This window comes from Pristiophorus japonicus, chromosome 13 (assembly GCF_044704955.1).
Source record: "Pristiophorus japonicus isolate sPriJap1 chromosome 13, sPriJap1.hap1, whole genome shotgun sequence".
NCBI classification, from domain to species: Eukaryota; Metazoa; Chordata; class Chondrichthyes; family Pristiophoridae; genus Pristiophorus; species Pristiophorus japonicus.
The window spans coordinates 126946477-126957150 of NC_091989.1; positions in this window are offsets into that span (position 1 = coordinate 126946477).

Below are 10674 nucleotides of genomic sequence, written 5' to 3' on the forward strand. Positions count from 1 at the left end.
AACAACCCAGAAATAAAACTTTTTTTTAACTTTATATCATTCCGTCACAGAGAAACAAGAGCCTCAAAAGCTTAGCAGCAGTCAGACATCCCTCATAGGAAAACTCAATACAAAGAAGCAATTGCCTTATTGTTGGGTGTGTGCAAGCTGCTAAACAGTATAAGTGTTGAAAATCATAATATCTGTAAAATTCTTATAATAACCTTGAATTGATGATTTATTTTTCCACTGAAAACAAAACAAGGAAAATGTCAAAAAATTCAATATATAAATTGAATGTTTACACCAATTTTGTGCTACAAGCATTATAAAGTGACTTGTTCACTTTTTCAATGAAACATACATTAAAATACAAAAGCAATTTATGCATGTGAAATTTAATATATAACATTACAAAATAATATGCATATGTAACACATTCTGGGGGGAAAGCTTTGAAGCTATCAATAAAGAGATAAAATAATCGGTATAAAAATAAATACATCTTGATAGCAAAAAAGGAAACTGCATTTGGTGTCATAGCAAATGACTTCTTCAAGGTTGACTGTTCTACTGTTTGATCAATACGAAGCTACTTACAAATCACATGCATTGATCACTGTAATCATCCAAAGGAATGTAGGGCAGTCACTAAAACCACATGCACTTAGTCTTAATTGCCCACATTAAAGCAATTATGTCTGCAAACTATTGCTGTCTAACATTATGCTTATTATTAATACCATCTCTTTACTTATATTGACATAAACTGTATTTACTGGAAATCAATCAAACCCTGCTCTCTGCCACACATTCAAGCTGCTGATGTTCTGAAATATTACCACAGTAATAGCAAAAATGTCTTCTTCGTCTGAATGTCAAAACATTTCTGGCAGTTGCAGTGATAACTCTGTTAACTGATAATGCACAAGCATTTTTATGAGCTTCTATAACTCTTGCTTTCTGTGGTAATAGCATTAGCAGAAACATATGACCTTTTAATGAACAGACTGTAAAATCATTTAAAATGTAGAATATCGTTTCATAAATGTAGTCGTCTGCATTCCTTCCAAAAACATCTTAGGTGCTTCTGATTTGTGTGTCTGTGTGAGGGGGTAGACTTGTTCATAATGAGAAGAAAGATGTCACTGATAGGATGCGCTTTTTTTTCATTTTTTTTAGTGTTTTGCATTCATTATCAGCATCGAAATTCTGGTATAGCATGACTTTCTGTACACTGTGATAAAATGAGCCTTAATCCCAATATCAGAGGAGTAACGCCCTGTTACACCAATGTAATTTGTTTCCACTTCCTACAGTTACCATCGTTGTGAGCTATCTAATAGCCCCTTTACATTACTATGCATTATGGTGCTGTCAACAGTAGCCCCAACCTAGACAGCAGTGTTGTAAGATAAATGGAGCACTGCTGTTTCTGGAAGCACCAAGTACTATCTCCAGAGGTTCCTTTCCCTAGCAATTCCAGGAGTGAACAAATAAAAAACATATAAATGCTCCATGCAGCTGGTAGCATTGGTCCACAACATAGAGCCCCAGGGGCCATATATAAATGGTAAATTAATGTTTGTATTATTTTGCTAATATCCAAGCTGCTGACACTAACAGCTCTAGGTGTTCGGATTTTGAATATAGCCACCAGTGGGTGCAGGTGCTAAAAACAGTTCTTTTCAAACTTCCTAGCCCATAAAATTCAAACAGGACAAACCAAAAAGTAAGAAATAACTACAAATAGGACAGTTTCCTGAGCTTTGAGGCCCAAATTGGAGAGCACAAGCGCTGTAGGTAGCCCGCAGCATCACTGCTTGAACACACTGCACACTAATCAAATCTTTACTGTCATACAAACAATGTATTAGTGCATCGCAAAAATTGAGGGTATTTTACTTTAAGATACTATTATTTATACTAAGCTGCAATGAGCCAAAGAGCCACTTACAATTTCCGAGATCAAAAGAAACAGTTTCTCTTTTGTCAAATGGCATAAGATGCACATCAAGTCTACTGAAAATAGTATGTACAAATCCTCCGTGCTAGAAAGTACTCGAATGTTTTCCCCTTTACTTAAGCAATAAAAGCTGTTTTGTAACAGCTACAGTTGTAGTGGAAATGCAGTGTAAGTGTGCATTTACACGCTATCCTTAGTGTTGCAGTGAAGCGCTTCACAGCGACATTAAAGATTGTGTATAAACAGAGTAGCTGCAAATTGAATTGATCTCCAGACCTGCCTTTGTATTCCCAACACATGACAGTTTCAAATCTGAACAGCAGATCCCAGACTTCAGTGTAATTGAGGTTACTGCATTTTGAATTTAGCAGAACTAGGGGGGAAAGGATTAAATTAAAAAGAATTCCCCATAGTTTGTCCCTCCTGAGGATAAAATTAATTTTTTTTTTTTTTTTTAATTACCTGAAGTGTTTGGTGCATGAATGGCATCACCATCAAATGAATCCCCGTGAGCTGAGATTACATTTTGGAGGTGCTGATGTGATTGGAGGAAACTTAGAAGCGAATGGATCTGAGTTCGACCGATAGAATATAAACATATCCTTGGTGTGTTACAGGGCACACATAAACGGAAGGGTTATAATAATGACATAACCAGTAAGAACAGAGCTTGAACAGTTTATTACTTCATCTGAAATATTGGAACACGTTTCAGTGTATGTTATTCTCTGCAATGCAATGAAACAGTTATTTCTCACCATTTTCTCTTTTTGCTTTTTTTTTGCTGGCAGGAGTACCATGGCACACTCAATTGAAGGTAAGCTCCTGTGAATAAATCATATGATTGGGCTAGAAGTGATGTGATATCATCTTGTTAGGTAAGAAGTGATATTGGTATTTATTATACTACCTGAAACAGACAAATATCATAACCCCACATCATAGAATAATTATTGGCCTGGAATTTGTGGTCAGCAGTGAATCAACAGCACTTGCCGTTGACCTCGAAGAAAGCTTCCCACAAAGATCTAACGATCACTCCGACAAGAATTTCAGCGCTCCCAATCTTAGTTTGACTCAGGCACCTGATCAATCAAATCTCCAGCAACAGTGATTCCATCAAGTAGGCAGAGCAGCCAAGCGCATTGAAGAATTGTCACAGACAACAAACCAGGAAGTAAAACGCATAGATTCTAATTTACTTTTTATAGATTTTATAGAGAGTGAAATAAAGATTGAGAAATATACATAGGATTAAGGTAGAAGCTGAAATATCATCAACAAATTCTTTAAAAAAAAAATATCATTTAAAAACCATGTAATTCTTAATTATATTAATGGAAACATTTGGCATTCCCCAAATATAAAATTAGTTTTTCAGGGCCAGAATGGTTGTTCAGCAGTCAATACACAGTTAAAAACCCAGTTACACCTCTTTCAACAAGGCTTAACTTTTTCAGAGGGATTTAAAGCGATATTCCAGCATAATAGGGGAAGTTTTCATCCTTCGGTGTGACTTGAAATAATTGCCAGCTCTGGGAAGTTCCACACGTAACTGTGGCGGAGCAGGGAATGACTGACCGCAACTTCTGGATTTCCGCATTTATCTGCGCATGCGATAAATCCTGAAGTTGCCATCAGTTTCAAAGGGATAATGACGGCGAACACTGACAGTTTTGCCATCATTGCCACCACAAAATCTGGGCCATTATATCATGTTCAAAATTACATTGTACAGTGTTTATCACATTAAGTTCTAAAATGCTATTTATCACTATGAAACTGCAGTGCACTTATTTAAGAAAGTTTTACCTTGTTTGAAAATGAATCGAAGTGCATACAAAAATAATCATAATTTCTTCATCTTGATGCATCTGACATATCTTCTGTTGTTGCTTTAGTCAATTTTTAATTTATCGCTTAGTTGTGCCTTTTTATTTTAAACCTAAAACCTTTTGTGTCAGTTTGTCTTGCACCTTATCCTATTACTTCATTTAACCACTTCAATAGTCAAAGTGACTGGGAGCTGACAACTGAGCAGATCTTTCCCTGCAGCACCTTTCCTCACATTTCTCATTTAACCTCCTATCAAATCATCCTTTGTCTCACTAGTCCCCTCATGTTGCCTCTGTTATATCTAAAAATTTAACAGGTCACATGGGTCAGAAAGAATTAGAAGGAGATCATATTAGAACTGTTGAACTGACTTTTTAACATCTATGAATAATCCAATGCTACCATTTGTCATTACCTCAGATATCACATATACTACTCGAACCAATGATACCAGACAAAATTTAATTTAAAAAACAATTATTTCTTTCTCTTACCTTTTTATTTTTTATGCACTTTCTTTCTTCTAATTCTATTTTGAATGTACCCTTCTTTCTCTTATTCCTGCATGTTTCTGCATTTTGCCATGTTTCCTTTGTATTATTTTCCTCAGATACTCCCTTTCTTTCTTATGCTTTGTCTATATCTTTATTTTCCTGATTTTGTCTACTTTTCATTATCTTTCTTTCTATTAGTTAGTACTTACTTCTCTTTTTGATCTAACTGATGCTCTATTTCAGCTGGATTCTCATTGCAATTATTGCCCATGTCTAGTGGATGCAGCAACATCCTGTGTTCTCTTTTGGCTTTCGCTGGGTTCTAATCTGACTGAAACCAACAAAATGAATGGGGAGATTTAAAAGGAGACTTTAAAGTGGTTGAAAGAGAGAGGGTCTAAGATAAGTGGATTTGAACAGAGAAGGTTCAGACAGGCCACAAACATCTTCAATCAGTGGGGGAAGGGGGTTATGACACAGGGTGGAAAGGACTTGAAATGCCAGAGCATGGACAAAAGTGCTGGAAAAAAATCAGTGAACAGCAAGGAAATGGACAATGAATTCAGAAGTAGAAGCAGTCATGAAATTTGGCAGCGGAGCCAAGAATGGATGTAGGTGGCATAAATGCACAGAGAGGCTGAGAATGAGGAGACGTGAATGAGGATATAAATAGAGATGCCAAAAATAACAAAATAAAAGTAAAACACAAGGCCACTGGGTGTATGCTATATATATATCTATATATATAGAGAGAGCGATAGATATAGATACATATAATCTATCAATAACTGATTAATCCAATACCTGTACTGTCACTCAGATACTGAATGTCATGTTTCTGGCTATTCTCTATATGCAACAGACACTACACCAAGAGAACATAATCACACTCCTATTTGATGAGCACTAGGGCAATAAATTCATTAATCATCATTTTATGCCTCATCAAACCTTTTCCAAGCTGCTCCATGGGAGTTATACAAATTAGCCAGTGAAAAGCCAGTAATTTTAGTTTAGCTAGGTAAGTGCTTTTTGATTGCCTTCTTGAACAATGCTTCCCTTGACAAGCTAATAAATCAGTTCTTTCTAAACCAGAAGCGCAGCAAGTGTGAACAATAAGTTCACATAGTTTTGCCACTGATTTCAGCTAAAAAAAAGACCTAAGTGAATGGTCTAAGATCAAAGTCCCTAAGTTTATTGCAGAGTAAGGCTTTCTCCATCAAGGACAGCTAGTGAAGAGAAAGATTTTGTTTTATTATTAATGAACAGGAGAAAAAGGTCTGGTGACAAAAGGAACAACTGTATGTAGCTGAAATTGCAGCATTTGACCCCTGTGTTTTGTGGGCCACCATTCAGACTTATTGTCTTGCTATTTGTAAGGGTAGAAAACAGAAGCAATATTGCAACTGTTGTATTAGGTGCCCTGCTGCGCTCCTGAAATATCTCCATTCTCACGCAGTTGGACAGGTGAGGAGGGGTGGTTACATACAGCTAGGAGATACTATTGTCAGGGTAACAAATTACCAGAGAAACTGGTAATAGAGACTGCATTTAATCTGCAGCCAATTGATTGCTTGACTGTTTCAGGTATTTGTGGTGTAGGTCTTGATTTGTTGGGTGGTTTACAGTAACATGAACGAAGCCTTGCGGGTGTGCTATCTTGTCTTTTTGAATTGCTGCCTTGACAGTATCATCCTTTCTGTTAGGCTGTAAATCATCTCACTAATCAGCTTGCACCAAGCCAACATGCATACGTTGGCACTCAGCCGGAGAATTTGTTTTGGAAGGCCTTTAGCAACAAAAACTGTGTTTGTATCAATAACTGTCTGCTAATGTCTCATGCATATGGATGTAAACCACAGAAAAAAACAACTAAATACAGCGATATAGGCATTTTTGTAATAATTGCTTTTTGCAGTTGATGCCTGATTGCACACTATGAGGTGAAGTGATTGCTTGAAGCTGCGACCAAAAGAGCAAAAAGTGCACACTGAAGAAACTTGAAACAACATATTAATTCATCAGGTATTATCAGAGCATCATCTACAGAAAAATTGATCTCTCCATAGTTGCCTCAGGTTCTCTGTTATTTCAGTAATGTTTAGCAGATATCCTCCACAAACCACCACCTGTTCCACTGACGAGCATGTCAATGCTTCTCTCAAATTCTCCTACATGCAAAAAACTCTAGCTTCCTTTCAACAAGTCTAGACCCAAGGTATTTTAAGTACAGTTTGTCTCTTTGCTTCTTCATTAACTTTCCCTACACACATCACTGCATGCCTCTGAAAATAACTTGGCAAACTGGGAGCCGTTTATCTCTTTTATCTTGGGACCTGATCCAATTAAATAAGTGCACATTTACATTTGCATCCATCAAGCTTAAGCAAAGAGATTCTGTAGTTTGCTTTCAGCGAATAAAAACCTTCTTTTAGGAAAAGGAATGTCTGGGCAAAATGTGCCATTTTACTATTAAATAAAAATGTTGACTTTTATCTCTAAAACCTCTGAAATAATACCTTGAAACAAGTGTTAAGAGACAGCTAGAAACTGGATAGTTATGAAAGCACAAAAATCAAATATTATCCTCTATTTAAACAATAGTCAGTTGTGCTGTCAAAACCTTTCTGGTACTGTAGAAGCGTGCACACACATACACACATTATATAATAGATACATACATATACAGGGAATACTGTAACAGCTTGTCTTTGTGAGACAAGTAAAACACACATAAGCATACGCAAGCACTAATTCCTGACTATAACTGTATCCTACCCTCTGGGACAGTAAATGTTACTTATGGTTCCATTCCCTAACCAACTATGTACAACAGCCTTTCAATGATATCCCCTTTGCAATATGACACGTTTTATATAGCTCCCTTACCAGCTTTATAGAAGGAATCTAGTTTGTGTATTTATACTACATGTATAGTCTCCAGGCACATTGACTGGTTAATAGTTTATGGGACTCATACACTATTGTTGACACTATTCTGCAATGTTTGCTTACTGTACCCTTAATAAGATTGGCCGTTTCAAATTCATATACAGCTAAAATATGTTTTTCCAAGATAAATTAAAATGCAACCACAAAATAGAGTGAGATAGATGGAAATAAATTAGTAATACTACATATACACATAATTTATTCACTTGCTCTTGCCTTATCAGACGTAGCTTCTGGTTGGTTCCTGTATATAGTTTTTCCCTTCACAGTCTATATCTTTCTTTATCATGACTATCTCACTATCAGAATGTTTTCACCCCCCTCTCTCCTCTCATTGATCTCAATTTGCACTCTTTCTTCCTATTCCCTGTCTTGCTGAATCTGTGCATCTATCCATTTCCAAGCTTGTTTCTCTCCTTCTCAAAGTTTTCTATCTCTCCCATTGTATCTTTATGATTCATTTTTGTTGCTTTTTCAGAAGGCACTCCCTGACAATGTTTGCCATTCTTACCACTGTTTCGTCATTGCTCTTTCTCTCTTCCTCCCTCCTGATTTGATATATTTAAATTATTTCATATAAGATGTTGTTTATCGGGTGTCAGCTTATAGGTATCCTTCCATTCATCTGAACCTATTGCCTATAGTAAAATTTTAGTGTTGAGAGTTCATGGTTAATGATTGTCAACGAAATTTTAATTTTATGCCATGAATTCTTTTTAAAAGTTTGCTTTTATTGTTTTACAGTTGTTTCACTCTCCTTGTGCAGAGAAGCAACTGATATGGGGTTGATATCGAGTCACAGAGTCCGAACGGCACTGAAGGAGGCCATTCGGCCCATCAAGTTCATGCCGGCTCTCTGTCAGTCCCATTCCCCTAATCTATCCCCGTAGTCCTGCAAGTTTATTTCCCTCAAACGCCTATCCAATTTCCTTTTTAAATCATTGATTGTCTCCGCTTCCACCACTTTCATTAGTAGCGAGTTCCAGGTCATTACCACTCGCTGCATTAAAAGTTCTTCCTCACATCCCCCTGCATCTCTTGCCCAAAATCTTAAATCTGTGTCCCCTAGTCCTTGTACCATCAGCTAATGGGCACAGCCTTTCTCTGTCTACCTTATCCAAATCCATCATAATCTTGTACACCTCTATCAGATCTCCCCTCAACCTTCTTTGCTCCAAGGAGAACAGCCGCAGCATCTCCAACCTAACCTTGTAGCTAAAACCCCTCATCCCTGGAACCATTCTGGTAAGTCTCATCTGCACCCTCTCAAGGACCTTCACAACCTTCCTTAAGTATGGTGACCAAAACTGGACATAATACTCTAGTTGTGGCCTAACCAGAGCTTAATAAAGGCTCAGCATAACTTCCCTGCTTTTGTACTCAATACCTCTATTTATGAAACCCAATATCCCATATGCTGTACTACTCTCTCAGTATGTCCTGCCACCTTCAAAGATATGGCTGGCGTTAGACAGTTGTTATTGAAGATTGTCAGCTGTCATATAATTAGGAACATAAGAGCATAGGAATTATGGAATCAACCCTTTTTGCCATTGATGAAATTATCAGAGCCTAGGGTCACCTCCATCACAGAGGTGAAACATGTTTTGATCCTACTGCCATGTGATAACATCCATGACACAAAACGTACAACCTCACAACAACAACTTACATTTATATAAATCTTAAACATAGCAAACTATCCCAAGGCACATCACAGGAATGTTATCAAACATAATTTGACACCGAGCCACATAAGGAGATATTAGGACAGAGAGACAGAGGCTTTAAGGAGTGTCTTAAAGGAGGAGAAAGAGGTGGAGAGGCAGAGAGGTTCAGGGAGGGAATTCCAGAGCTTGTGGCTGAGGCAGCTGAAGGCACTCCGCCAATGGTGGAGCGATAAAAATCTGGGTTGTGAAAGAGGCCAGAATTGGAGGAGAGTAGAGATTTTGGAAGGTTGTAGGGCTAAAGGAGATTACAGAGATAGCAAAGGGGCACGGTCATGGAGGGATTTGAAAACAAGAATGAGAATTTTAAAGTCGAGGTGTTGACCAACTGTAGCCAGTGTTGTTCAGTGAGCACAGGAGTGATGGATGAATGGGACTTGGTGCGAGTTAGGATGTGGGCGGCATAGATATAATAAAGATATAATAAAGAAGCCCAGCTATTCTTAGTGTCATAACATTTTTACATGATGAGAATTAACTTTACTTAAAATATAATGCTAGACGACAAGTATTTTGAGTATTATTTAATCTATGGTCGCAAGTTGAAGGCAGTGTGAAGAAAAGTAGATTTCTAAGGCACCAAACAGTACAGTTACGCTTGTACACAGCTCTGCTCATAAGCATCCGAATGCCAGTTATTTTTTCAGATTAACAGAAAAAAAGCATTGGGGCAGTGAACTCTTTGCTACTATTAAAAAAAAATAAAGTGAAGTTTGTAAACTTCCCACTCGATCAGCTGGAGACTTTTCAAGGTTTGCTTCTTAAGGTTACAGTACAGCGAGTGCAAAGTCAAAGTGGTGCTGCTTGTGTAAACGTAGTTGTGGAAATTTCACACCTAACTTACAATATGCAAGTTGCCTCTGTGCAAAACAGAAACGAGGTCGCTTTGTCGTAAAACGCATACTATAACAGAGATCTATAAAATTACCCAGATCCCAAGCAAGTCCGATGTAATATATTTTTTGGAATGAACTTACAGTTCTCAGTTGTGTATACTATTGATATATCTGTGAACATATCAATAGTTACAATACTGTGTCGAGTTAACTAGTTATATACACATATATCATAAATCGACTAGTGTGATTAAATAAAACAGGGCAAAAACTATCATGAGATCTTTTAAATTCTAGCGTGCAATGTCCATTGATAGGATCTGACTGAATCAGCAGTATAAGGACTGTGCAGAGTGCTATCAAACAGCTGCAAGAATCACACACACACACATTTCCCCAAGAGACTTTAGTAGGAACTGGAGAAACAAGGGACATGCCTATTTATTTTCGTTACTTTTCCGTTGGTTATCGAGCCTCTTTCCTTAATAAACGTGGACTGTTCCTTCACTAATCTTGTGTTTATATATCCACTCCTTTAGTTAGTTTTGTAAACAATTGTAAATCATATCGTATCAATCTATATCTAGGTCAATTTACAATTTTATCATAAATATTTAAAAGGTTTTTAACACTAAAGAGTGCAAAATCGTTAAGAGGTAACAACTCGGCTGGACAGTGTTGTACTGTACAGGGTGTAGAAATCTCGAGGACAATAAACCATCCGTCATTAGCCGGTTCATTTTCACCAAGGAGTATCATTAGGAAGTGATTTATGCTGAATGTGCTCTCGCAGTTCTCAGCCCAGAGTTTGTCTTTCTCCACTCGAGCCAGCGCCAAGCTAAAGAAACAGCTGGGCTGAATTTTTAGCGCCCATAATTAATTAA